General features: G+C 35.2%; 1 protein-coding gene across 1 annotated transcript in view; it reads right to left on the bottom strand.

The window, feature by feature from the left end:
* Positions 1 to 1,282: 1,282 nt before the first annotated feature.
* LOC6639498 (prolactin-releasing peptide receptor) overlaps positions 1,283 to 14,453 on the bottom strand; it is a 38,124-nt gene continuing 24,953 nt past the window's right edge. Inside the window, exon 3 of the mRNA XM_023181559.2 lies at positions 1,283 to 1,987. The gene's annotated coding sequence lies outside the window, so the exon portion shown is untranslated. The remainder of the gene's footprint in view (positions 1,988 to 14,453) is intronic.

Here is a 14,453-nt window from a genome sequence, read left to right as displayed (position 1 = left end):
GGTTATATAATAGGATAGGTATGTATGTCATGTGATTCTCAATGTGTCATTCTCTATGGCAACATCGTCTGACATAAACTTTCAAAAGCGGGGCTCATGGTCAACACAATTTTGCGCACTTTTGGTTACATATCTTCTACTACTTGTTCTTCTTCTTCTATACATATATTTCTATTGCTCGCTCGCTCGCTCGCTGCTGTCTGTCTGTCTCTCTCTACGTCTTGCTATCTAACTATCTGTATATATATATATATGTGTGTGAGTGTGTGTGTGTGTGTCTTAGTTAATATATATACTTGCTTATTTAGTAACTGTTACTTGTATGCCGGGAGAAAACACTTTACAAGCATTTCAAGCAGCTTAGCTTAGACATACAGAAACACACATGCATACACAAAATTTTAGTATGGATTAAATCTATAAAATATATATATTCGCCTATCAAATAGTTTTACTTCTATATATATATTTATGTGTTTTTTTGGGGGGGGGTTAGACTTACTTATATTGCAGTTGCAGCTTGCCTGAACAGCTAAATCTTAGTTAATTATTTAAATACTCTCTCACACACACACTTTAATTTCGACTACGATGACATAGAAGGAAAACTTATCCAAAGCTTTTAGCTCTCTAAATGCTAATGAAATATATATAAACACTAATGGAAATTAATAAATAATTCAATGAACATATATTTCATGAGATTTCTTTCGAAAAATTGTTAAGAAATGTCAGCCATATATCCATGCCTTTGATACGAGTAATTTGAATTCATTTAACGTTTGTCTCATTTGATATTTGTCATATTAGTTGTACATCTGTATATATATTTAAAGTAGTAGTACCTTAGATATTGTTCTACGAATTCCAAACGTTACCCCATCTATCACTCAGTCTTGACATATATATATATGTATATATGTACATATATATACGCTTAACTTCTCATGCCTTGTTGCTGTTTTGTGGCCTTGGTTTGAAAATCTCATCAATGTCAGCTTTGGCTTGAAGCAAATTATTGTATGTTCTTTACTTGTTCGCGATAGGATATATATATATATATTTTTTTTTTTTTTGGTTGTTGTGTTGCCTCTTTTTGTTGTGGTTTCGTTTATCATGAAGAGAGAGAAAAAAAAGGGGTGGGGAAAAGGTTCCTCCTTTGACATATTTCCACACAATTGGAATCAACCACCAGAAAAAAAGAGGAGAAAAGCCCAAAATTGGCACATGGAATTTAATTCTTTGGGCATCAAAAAAAAAAAAAAAAACAAAATGCGAAAAGCAAGCAAAAAATCTTCTTCTTGTGACAGTTAGAGGCACAAATTGAATTCACAAAAGGCAGGCGGAGGCTTTAAAATAGATTCACTTGATGCCACAACCGGAGCAACAAAATGCCGCGAGTTGAATGACGAAAGTAATAAAAAAAAAAGAAAAAATATATATATATATACAACACGAATGAACGAAGAGAAATGCCATGGCCGCCAGGCACACACACATTCATACACAGACACTTACGGACTCATACTCATACATACATACATATTTGATATCAACGATTTGTGAAGCTGTTTCAGCCAATTGCTTTGGGGAGGCCCCAAGACAACAAACCGTCTCATTCTTTTTTCTATCGTCTCGTTCTGCTCCTCCTCCTCCTCATCCTCATCCTTCTCCTTCTCCTTGCTCCCTCTGTGCAGCAATTTTCACATCGTTGTCACTTGATTTGGCATTTATCAGCATATACTTTGACTTACACAGACTAGACTAAAGACTAAGGACCTACGACTAGGACTACTACAACTACTACAACCAGTACCAAAATTGGAACTGGGACCACGGAAACTGGAGGCTGGGGTCTGGGGCGACGACTACTACGACTAGGATCCATTTCAACAGTATTTTCGATTTGCGGGGGGGTTCATACATTTCATGGCTCTGCTACAATTTCAGATTTCAATTTGTCATCTTAGAAATGCGTTTCGATAATCTGCAAGTAAAATGAAAACAAAAGTTCAAAATGCTATTAGAACGGGTTATTGACAGTTTGATGGATGGTTAAATGATGAATGGTTACATGCATTCGATGTGCTTTTTGTGCTAATATAATATTTCAAAGTTCTGCTTATAAATGAACCAATAGGAAGTTTGTTGTCTACTCTTATACTGCCTTTCACTTGGAATTTATTATTAGAATAGGTTACTATACTTCATATCTTTGATGGATCGAAACTCTTATTATTGCTAAGAAAGAAACTAAATGAAACTTAAGCAGAAGCAACTTAATGGAAAAAAATTAATGAAGGAGCATAAAACTAATCTTAACTAATTGAAACGATTCAACACTTTGTCTAAGCAATTTATCTAAAAACTAAAGTGAAACCTTTAAAAGCTTTAAACCTTTCTTTCTTTTTTTCTGGATTGTTTCCTTAATTAAAAAAACTGACCGCTAGTTTTGTTTATTTGCATTACACTAATAAATTAATTTTATATAAAAAAAAATTAAATCACACAGACTGAAACATAATATAAAAAACATATTTAACATCAATGAGGTTAAAAATAAAAAAAATTACAAATACAAAAAGGTAAAATGTTCACTATGGTACAAAACAATAAACATCGAAATTTAATATTATTGATTTAAATATATTCTTTGTACTATATAGAATAAGTGTTATGATAAAGGCTTATTATGTTCTTAATGAGAAATACTTTTGATCTGCATATATAACAAAATGTTTGGCTTAATTCTTATAAAAATCTAAAGTAAATATTAATATCACATTGATTTTTTTATAAATGAAACCTTTAATGCGTCTTTTAAAGGATTTTTCTTCCTTTATTTTTTGCCCTTGAGTTCCCTCTACAAAAGCAATGTCGTTATCCACTTTTAAAATCAAAGATTACAAGTATGTTCAATCCGTTGTAATACATTAGCAGATTTTTAATTATAGTTCCTCAATTTGTTTGCTAGTTTTCTGTTGACCAATTTTCTACATTCGGGAGAACCTGTCAATCTCCCTCCATGATAATTGTCTTTAATGGTTTGATGATTCGTTAAATATTTGATTTCGAATTGCATCAAATATATTCTTTATTTGTGTTTGTTTGCATTTTCAATTTCATGGTTAATTTAATAGAGCAACGCTTTTATTGCTGCAACTCTATCAATTTGCGATTAAAGAGAAAACGAAAATAAAAATAAAAACAAAAAAAAAATACCATAGACATCAGCAGCAACATGGAATATATGTATATATATACATAGATATATACTGATGCAAATGCATCTGCTATCTGCATTATTATTATTTTTAGTAAAATGTTGAAAATGCTATAAATTTTAATTAAAATCAAAATGAGCAAGCATCAATACCAACACCAACACCATCAAAAGACACGAGACAAATGGGAGGAAGGCTAAATGCGGGTAAGGGCTAAGGGAAAGGGATACTAGAAAATTGTTGATGATAGAGCAGAAACGCAAAAAGCGCAAATTGTATGTTATTAAAAATGCAAAGCGCAAAAAGCAAATTAAGCGTAAATTGTTTTTGATTTTTAATATGAGTTTTACACACACGCACACACACACACACACACCATCCATCACGTAAGCACGCACGCTGTAGAAAGATGGTAAAGGGTGGAGGAGGGTTTTTTTTTCTGTTAGGGTGGTTATATGATAATGCCAAGTGCGCAAATTCCAATTGTTTTATCTACTCGAATTTTGTAATTAAATCTTTGAAAATCTGTTGCTAGATAAATGCGTTATTAATTCAAAGGAAATGCGAGGCAAATAAGCCTACAGCCAAACACCTGAGAACCCAAATAACCAAAACCAACTAAGACAACCAGAACCAGAGATGAAACCAAAGACAAAAACCTAAAGACATTCAGAGTGAGTGTGAGAGAGAGCGAGGGGAAGAGAAAAGAAGACTAAAGGACATCCGACAGAGGACTCTGGCAACTTACAAAATTAAGTCGACTTAAATGGTGTTGGTGTTGATAATTGAAATAAAATTTCGCTGCCCAAGACCGCATCAACAACAACAACAGCAACAACAATGCCAACAAGAAGAAAAAGGTAAACGAAAACTTTGCCCGCAACCTGGAAAAAACCTTCTTGTTTGGTACCTTCAGTTTGTATACATTTTGGACATGGTTTTTGGTTTGGTCTTTGGTCTTTTTGTCGCCTTCCGCTGGGGCAAACTTGGTTTGCCTTTAATGCCGTCGCTTTATTAAGTATTCATTATTGTCAACTTTGATTGTCTCTGTACGTGTGTGTGTGTGTATGTGTGTTTGTGTGAGTGGGTGTGTGGGGGGCGTGGCACGTGTAAACACAAAAGTACAGAGAGGAGAGTGTGAGTATAGAAATTACTTTGTTGTTGTGTGGTGCAAATGGCGCAACGCTTCGTATGATGAGTGGGAATCAAACCACCTTATTTGGGTTTGCTTTTCTTTGGTTTGGAGTGGGTGGGGAACATTAATTGCCAGCGGCACATTTTGGTTTATGTAATTAATTTTAATGATTCTCTACTGCTTTAGCACACTGTTTCTTATTTTTTTTTTTTTTTGGTTTCATTCTACCACACATTTCCTTCTCTCACATCGTCCATGGTTGTTTTATTTTTTTGGGTTCATCTTAACAAACGTGTCAAAAAAAAAGTTTTTTTTTGGGGGGGTTTTTCTTGTTTTATGGTTGTTGTTATTGTTGTTGTTGCGAAAGTTTTAGCCACACAGCTAACTGAAAATGAACGAAAACCCAAATCAATAATAACAGCAATAAAATATTTAGCAAACGGGCCAATGCGGCGTATGCGCAATAAATAAATCAATGGGAATAGAACGCGACAGAAGCAGCAGCAGCAAGAACAACAAGAGAGAACAAAAATAACACAAAGCCACACAAAAGAATTGCTAAATGCCAAAAAAAACAGAAACAACGACCTAAAGATACTCTACTAGAAAGTTTCATCTCTTTTCATTTCTATTTACTTTCTAAACTCAACTCCAATCAACTGGATATACCCTATATACCCGTTCGAGCTCGCCCTTTAGAGTACAACCAAACGACAAGCCCGAAAAACAAAAGGGCAAAAGCAGGGCAAGGGCTAAAGTTCAAGTGAGTTTTTCGAGGCCCATATGGAGTAAAACAAAATGGGGCAGAAAGCGAAAAAACAACTGAAAATTGAAAAGCAGAAAGTTTTTTTCTTTACTCATATTTGTAGAAATTTCATTACGACTCTTGATCTGTTTGTTAGTGTCTCTTGAAAATAATAAGTAGGTAAATGTGATTAAAAAGAAAACAGGAAAATGTCAGGCACGTGGAAAATGCAATTCTATTATTACCAAACAGGGAGCGTCCATCCATCCCTCCGTTCATTTGAATAGTAACTTAGTCGGTCAGACATTCTTTCCTTCCTTCAAGCGTTATATGTGCAACAAGTGGCTAATGCTAATTAAGCACCGACTAGATAGAAGGAGCGGCGTCTGGTGTCTGGTGGTCTGACAATGTTGTCGATTATGATGTCTCTGACCAAGGACAACTAGCAAGTAAGTGAGTGAGTGAGTGAGTGAGTGAGGGACCGCCAGCCAGTCAGTCAGTCAGTCATTCAGCCATTCAGGGCGTGTCCCTCATTTGATTGTTTGCTTTGGTAACGACGATTAACACACCATGACAAGAGTCTCAAATTATGCAAAGACAACAAGCTGCTGGAAATAAGAGAAGGAGCTCAAGCTGGAATGGTTCCTTCTAATCTTTTTCACAGCAACAACAACAACAACAAAAATAAGTATGTTACTTACTCTGGCTTTTTTTACGTTCTCTACTTTGACCGTTTCTCGTGTCTCTCTGAGGCTTATTTCAAATGCGATTTACTGCACAGACCAAAAATAAAAATAAAAATCATAGACAAATTGGCCTAAGCCTCTTGAATGCTCATACACATAAGCGACTACATATATGATATATATTTTGTTTTTGGGGCCGAAAATCAAAGTCAAACGAGAACCCACATTAGTTTATTAGATGACTTAAGTCTAAAGGTAATAAGAAATCCTAAATAAATCCTATTCAAATGACAGTTGTAAATAAGCTGAAAGTTTTTCCCATTTAAACTAGTTGAACTAAACTTTTTTTTACTCCTGCCTTGGCTAACTAATTGTAAGTAAAAGTAACTACATACATAGAAGCCAATACATCATCATATATACCTCTACTTGTCGAGCTGGCACTTGGTGCCTGGCTAAAAGGAAAGCAACTCAAGCTTATCTAATTGTACTTTACGGCATCTTATGCGGAGTATGGATGTAGCAGAAGAAGGTGGAGGTCTTTTTAAGTGGGGTCTTAAGTTGCCGCAATTAGAGGACGCCGACGTCGGGTGTCGGGCGTCGACGAGTACTCACTCGTTCACATACTTCCTTTTTAATGAATTGCATATGTGTGGAGACTAAATTTAGCCTGATTACGGTGACAGACAGCCATTTAATGAACTTTGAGCGAGTAATTAGGCAGCAAAAAACAACAAAAAACAACAACAACAACAAGTGGAAAATGGAGAAAATGAAGGAAAATGAGCAAAAAGGGAAACAACCAACAACATGGAAAAAAGCAAGCAATAAATACAGGAAAAAGGAAGAAGCAAAATGGGATCGGATGTCAGTTCAATGGGCGCCAACACGTGTTGGTCTTTATGTAAATTAAAGTGCATATGTATGACATCATCATCATAATGATCATCGTCATTATCATTATTATTGTCATAATGGACAATGAACAATTTGAAAAACACTTTAACACACTTTTCGTATTTCATTATCATCATCATCATTATTATTATTATTATTATTATTATTTGTCTTACTTTTTCATTTTTAAATTATGCACATCAAGTATAATGTGTAAAAACATAATCATTACATAAAAGTGCTCAATAAAAAAATTTTAAAAAAATAAATGAAAGAAAATATTTGACGAAAAAAAAAATCCAGAATGAAATTTAATGAGCTGGCCACCAACAAGAACAAGCAGTATGTCCATGCTACCATCTCTTCCAGTTTGGCTCACCGCCTGTCAAACGGCTCCAAAGAGGACTGATGTATTTTTAATTGCTGCATACATTAAAATAGATTTACATTTACATCACACGAGCCAAAACGGGTAAAGGAGCAACGCCCTTTACGCACAGATACGAGTTACGAGTGGGGCAAATAGCAAAGAAACACCAGAAAAAAAGAAAAAAAAAAGGCTTAAATGCCATAAAGTTAGGGAAACTTAGGCAATATGAGGGAAAAATGGAATTCAATTTACAGTTTCTACATTGAGAGAAAAGAAGGCTGAGAAAGATATAGTAGAACATAGCTTAATGCCAACATCTTTTCAAAAATATTTTATAGACTCTCGATTATCAATTTCTTTTGCATGCAATATATGTAGCATACTTTTCTGGGTCATCGCAAAGGTAAAAGATCGATTTTTTTTGGCCTAACTCTACTTCAATTAATTTCATATATTTATATAGTGGGATCTCATCCAATTTTTTTTTAAAGAAGTTTTAAGTTCTAAGTTTCGATTATTCGATTCTTTACTTTTAAAATTTTATTCTTTTATTCAATTTTTTTGTTGTTAGCCCTTTTACTCTCTCTGTGTATTTTGAGAGTCTAAGGATCTATGCATTAAACTTTGTTTCAACTTTAATCTTGAAGATTATAAGAAAATGAAAGATTTTGAAGCTCTTATCAATTTGAGGCTTTACTTCAGAAACTTTTCGATTTGATTATAAACTTTAAACGGTTAAGTGAGATGGTTTATGATTTTCCAATATAACTGTTTATAATTCGATTTGCTGTTTAACATCAGCAGCAGCAACAATAACAACAACAACAACAACAACAAGGGCAACGACAATAGCAACAACAAGTAAATGCCCTACGTGCGTGGCATATCAATCAAAATGATTTTATAAACCCAACAGGCAACTGTCACGTGTTGTGTTCCTGTTTCTCTTCCTGTTGCTGTTGTCCTTCAGTGTGTAAACTTCCTGGGTCGCTTAACTTATACATTATTTAATCGCTGTAAGTGAATTAAAATTAAATTTTTTTGTTTATTTTCTCAGACTACCACGGCATTATAACATTTCACCTCATACGCCCCATCTCACACACACACACACACACCATAGCCACATACATATATATTTCTCTCTCTTCTGGCCATATATTAATGCTTGGCCGCCAGCAAATTAATTTTTATAAACTTTCTAACACAACAAAAAGATGAAAAACCAACCGCAGTCGCATTTACTTTGGGGGAATACTTCGAATTCCCTTAAGTAACTTGTGTAAGCAAAGAAAGAAATAAAACATTCTCAATAAACGCAAGGACACGGAGTCGCCTAGAAAATACCCTCTACCAAACAAAAATGATGCTATTTGAGTGCGACTCAACATTAACCTCAAGGACATTTCAGTTTTCGAGTAAATCAAATCTTCGAGGTCTTTTTCGATTCTTTAAAATAATGAAAGAGTGTTTCACTTCAATCCTTTTCTCTTGTTGAAAGCTCCTTAGAAATCTTGTGCGAAAACAATCTTCAGCACATTTTCATGATACATATTTATAATCTGAGTTTACAGGGTATACAAAGTTATAAAAAGAAAATTTAATTTTTGTCTAAGATGTGGAAATTTTGTTTTGTGTGTTATGATTGCCAAGTTAATATTTTGAATAATGCCGCATAATTTGAATGCATAAGTGAGTGTCACACAAATTGATGACAGCAAATATATCAGCAGCAGCAGCGGTAGCAATAATAAACATGAGCAAAAGACCAGCAGAAGATGGTGGCAAATGGTGAGAGAAGTGCGAGTAGTTTACAAGCACATTTAACATAGCATACTTTTCAGCGCCAGCCAAATTGTTCATCATTATTCTTTCTTATGCTTGAGCGGCGACAGCAGCGACAACAAAGGCAAACCCCAAATTATAACAGAGACCCAAGTGAGACCCCATAACAACGGCAGTGACAGAAGTGGCAGCCACAGCAATAGCAATAGCAGCAGCAGCAACAGCAACAGCAGTTCCAGCTTATGGCCATTAATTTGTGCATTGTGGCATGACAAAAGCGGGCGAAATTGTGAGAGGGAGGGGCAGGGGCAAGCGAAAAAATAGAACCAAAGAAATCACTGTCAAATTCTGGGTGCGAAACCATCAAAATATGAAAAGTTAAATATTTATGCCGAATTTATGCGAATAAAATGATAAAAAAAAAAGTTTGACCAAAATTTCTTAGCAAACAAACTTGGCCGAAAATGTGCTATAATTGAGGAATTTATATTTATCTATTTATTATTGGCATAAAAAAATCAACAATTTTTCAAGAAATATTTCATTACGGAAATAAATTGAGTTCAGATGTTAATAAGTCAGACTATTTTCTATATAAAGTGATAAATTCTGCTTTATATCTCAATTTATGAACCAATTTAAAAATCATTTTACATTAACAATTGACGCAATATTTGAGAAAAAATTTCCCCTTCCTTACTTTATTATGTAATCAGATTATTAATCAGATAAAACACCTGATTTTAAGGTCTTTTGTTAAATTGATTATATTTACTCACAAAAAATTCTTATGCTAATTAGCCTTAGTTTTTATGCGACCTTTTTGAAACTTGCTCAATTTGTCATGCCTTAAAAGACAACTTGAATTCATGGGAAACCGTAACAACAACTTGTCCAAGCTGTATTATACCTACTTCATTTATCTCATATCAAACTCATCTCATCTCCACTTTCACACAATACACAAAAAAAAAAAAAAGCAGAAAAAAAAGCAAACTCACTTGCTCAACGTCATCATCGGAGTCATCATCATCATCGTGAGCCACCCAACCCGAACCAATTTCAACTCAACTGATTGTCAGTCTCAACAACAAGAGAGGAAAAAAAAGAAAAGAACGCAAAGAAATGAATGATTATGGGATTGAGGGCTGGGGGTGGTGGAGTTGTATACATTCATATATCTAAAAACCAAAAATCCATTCCCCCCATCTGTCTGTGGCGGCTTAATGACATGCAGGTCGTCTCCCAAGTTGATGAGCTTTGTCGTTCGTTGTCGCTGTCGTTGTCCTTGTCGTTTGCTTGTTGCTCGTAAAAAATCAGTAAGCAATATATATATAGCATACTTTTCTGGGCCATGGCCAGAACTTTACAAGATAGAGCATCATTCCTGTCTGCATCTTCGGTTGCGGTCTGGTCTCGGTCTTGGTCTCGGTCTCGGTCTTTGGCTTTGGCTTTAACTTGGGTTATCAATCGAAAGTGATGCAGCCAACAACGTGTTGTCTCAACTCTGATTAAAATAATGATAATGTGCAGTTTTCTTCGATTTCTCTCTTTACTTCTCCACCGCTTTTGTTGTTGACTCTGTCTTGATGACTTTTATGACATTTTTTGTACCCACTTTTTTGTTGATTTAATGTGATTGATTTTGTTGAAGCTTTAATTAGAAATTCGAAATGAGAACTGAGAGAAAACCAACCACACTAACAAGACGAAAATCTTGCTAATGACCCGAAGCAAAACTCAGAGGCCACAAATGCTTGGCAGTAATCTCTTTTGTCATTTCAGACCAAGCAAGAAAAGTCTTTTATTTTGATTTTTTTTTTTTTTTTGGTCTCTGTCTCTTTTTTTTGTGATATCTGAATGCTGGGTTTCTACCTGTGCGTTATAAATTATAGGCCAAAGAGGCTTCAATGCATCCTTTTTTCTCTGAGAGTCTAAACTAAGAGGTATATGCGACTGCTTTTATACCAAGAGAAAACCCATATTTCACTCATGGTAAATTTCTATGAAGAAAACCTAACTTAAGGCAAAAAAAAATATATGTCGTTTCATGGTTTTAAGAAAAGAAACAAAAAAAACAAAGGTTTAACAAATACTCTGGATCTTTCATTCAATTTCTTTCAAAGCGTGTGTCCTTTCTCATTTGTCATTTGTCAATTTATATTGTCTTGTTTATGGACGATTTTACCATATCAATTGTCTTCGTAACTTGGTTTTTGTTTTGTCAAGGATATCCGTTAGTCTATCACAAATCACTTTTTAACACTTTGGGGTTTGTCTTTTGCGGTTGACACGCCCACACAGAAACAGTTGTGAATCGACTACAATACGAAGCCACACAGATGCCATTGGGTACCAGGCCACAGTTATGGTAATATTTTACCAGCTTTTGTAATGCTCTTAGCCAGGATTCCCATCTTCGTCCTACCCCAAACTGACTATGTATGTGTTGGTGTTGGCAAAAGAGAGAGAGAGAGAGTCTGAGAATCTGTGTGTGTTGTTGTTTGTATGTGGTTTTTGTGGCACTTTTTTTTTCTTGCCATATTTTTTCCTTCCAGTTTTTCTTTCCTTTTTTTTATTATTTTTTTGTTGAAAGTTCTTTTTTGGCTGTTTAACGTGTTGGTCGAGGCCATTTTTGAGATGTGAAAAACTTTTCACACATTTCCACTTTTCAGATTTTTCGCCCATTTAAGTGAAGTGAGTTCTTTTCTTAAAGTTGTAGAAACGACAAAATGCAAAAAAAAGCAAAAAAAAACAGGAAAAACAGTGAAAAAAGCGAAAGAATTTTTTCTTATGCTGCCATTGTTTACTTTTCGCATTCATATTTTCCTCAGCCTCAGCCTCCTTTTTCTTGTAGTCGTCTTCGTGTTTCATTCTCTTTACCTTCTTTTTTTTTTTTTTTTTGCTGTTGGCACATAAATTAAGAAATGACGTTGAAAAGAATAAACACTGAAAAATGTTTGTTGCTGGTGCTAGACCCATGACAGGTACTCAACAGCAAACTTTTTGAGGCCCTTCGCCTTTACACGCCCTCAAAAAAAGACCTCCACCGCTCCAACGTCAATCCGTCGCCCATTGCTGACAGTTGCTGGGCACTTGCTGAGGTCCTACCTACTCCTGGTGGGTTTTTAGCCCATACTCCAGCCTCTATTTACTTGTTACTCCTACACAATTACAACGCTTGGCTGAATCACAGTCAGTTTCAGTGCCAGTGCCAGTGAGACGGAGACGAAGACGAAGACGAAGTTAGAGTTGTTGCTGCTCTGTTGCTCAGTTGGTTTCCCTTCTTTTTTGTTGCCATTCTTCATAAGCTAGGCATAAATTTTTACCTGGATGTCATTTCATTCTGCCCATCCTTCTTACCGCTGCACAATTACTTCGAAAGGCAAAGGTGAAATGCTCCCGACGATGGCATGGCAAATCCTTCCAGATGTCTGAGGGGCCAAACTCTGACTTAAAGTGTCAGACGGGATTTTGCATTTCAAGTAGAAAAGTAATACAACAATTTGCTCTTCTTGCCATTGTTAATATACAATCATAAACTGAAGTAGATTTACACAAAACAACAAAAAATAAAGTAAAACTCATAAAAAAACCAACAAATAACAACTTACACACACACACGAAATCTTGAAATAAATTTTTAAAAATGAATATGCTTTTGATTTGCCGTTGATTGAAATGTTTTAGTTACTTGTCATGACTATAACTGGATTAAATTTTCAAAACATTTTGTTAAAAATTGAAGCCAATTTTCGTTTTGGAAATGTTTTCAGACTAAAATCGGCTTTATATTTTATATTTCTGAGATAATATTCTGTCTAAAAATACAGAACAGATTTAAAAAGCACAAATTTAGTTAAAAACAGACCGAAATACCTCTCTTTCTATACATTTATAAATTACAGTCTTAAATACTTCAGAAGAATACGATTTTCGATAGCAAATTAGGACAAAGTCTTGAAAGTTAATCAAGCTTAACTCTGATAGTTCTTTAACCAATTTAAAATCGTTTTTGGATATAAATTTTTATTCTTTTGGAAACATAAAAATCAAGTTGAAAATAATTTCAAAATAAAGAAGATGAGAACAAATTAAGAGATCGTTTTGTCAGATAGAAAAAAAAAACACTTGACTGACTGGAAAAAATTGGTAAACAATTTTCTTTCTATTATTTTCAATTTTTGCTTTAAATTCACTTTTACTTCACACATCGAGCAAATCATTTATTGGGGGAAAAATTCCTTCGGTTGCGTTTTTGTTTAAAAATTTTCTCAAGTAGAAATTTTAATGTATCCTCTGATGCTTTTATTTAATGGCAGAGGTGGTAAGAGGAGTGAGGGGAGTTTATGTGGTGGATGGAACTTGGTCTTGGTCATAGGCGTTTAGTCGTTTGCTTCGACAATTATTAAAAGGCATTTTTCGTTTCATTAAACTTGTAATTGTTAACCGAGATGCCTAAGCAACCCACAGATTGTCCATTCACCCACAGTAAGGGGGGAATAGGAATAGGAACGTCAAACTAGACGACAAAAAACCATCTCCGAAATTGCCTTTTCAACTTTAATAAATGCCAAGCCGCAAGCATTTTTATATTAGCTAAGTCAGCTCGCCCCCCTTCGGGTGCCACTTCCATCGTCGCACTTCATCGTTGCCATCATTAAACACAAAAATTTAATTAACTGTTAATAAAGTCCCTAATGAAGGCAGTCTGTAGTATGAGTAGTTGTAGTCGTAGGAGTAGTCATAGTCATTGAGTCCCTCTACCCTATGGCCCAAACATGTATCCCACATCTCTCGGCATATCTCTAACCTAGTCATGGATAAGTCAGGACTGTCAAGTTGATGTTGCCTTTGGCTCATATTAAGTGGCGTTAAGCTTCACTGTCAACACAAATGCAGACATTGCCAAAAACGGTGGGAATAAGAGAAAGAGAGAGAGAGAGCGAGAAAGAGCGAGAGGAACCGAAATGAGGAGCCAGAGGAACGGGAGCAGAAGCAGTCGGAGCCAACCACAATTTGAACATTGCTCATTTTCGCATGGAATTTGCTGGCTGCTGGTCAGGCAGAGCAGGCAGTCAGAGGGATCAAAAAACGCTTCGAGCATAAATTATATAGATTGTATATTGTATTTGGTTTTTTTTCTCCCTCTCTCGTTCTCTCTTTTTTTTTTTGACCTGGGCAATCTTTTACCACAAGGGCTTTTCGCTGGAAACACCTGCTAACCAACGTCACGAGAACCAACAGAAACAAACAATATGTGGTTGTTGTTGTGTGAAGCCATGCTCGAAAATCATCCCACTTCCCCCAACCCCTACCAAACATCCTGCCATGGACGACCATAGACATCTGCGCATACATAACTCTCTTGGCAACGCCTTTTATCGCATTTAATTGCGCATAAATGCCGCCAGCTTTTATAGACAATTTTCATCAATAACAAAAGCAACAGCAGAAACAGCAAAGGCAGCAAAGAACCAGAAGTATCTAACCATTAAACATTAAACATCACATACACTTACTGACGGTCAGATGAATAGATGGACAAACGTCAGACAGGCGGAAGGACTTACACCATACCACATAATTTTCTTTACAAGATGTATGTAGA

Source organism: Drosophila willistoni, assembly GCF_018902025.1.
Source record: "Drosophila willistoni isolate 14030-0811.24 chromosome XR unlocalized genomic scaffold, UCI_dwil_1.1 Seg144, whole genome shotgun sequence".
In the NCBI taxonomy this organism is placed as follows: Eukaryota; Metazoa; Arthropoda; class Insecta; order Diptera; family Drosophilidae; genus Drosophila; species Drosophila willistoni.
The sequence above is the reverse complement of the archived record's forward strand: the minus strand, read 5'-3'. Positions and strand labels throughout refer to the sequence as shown.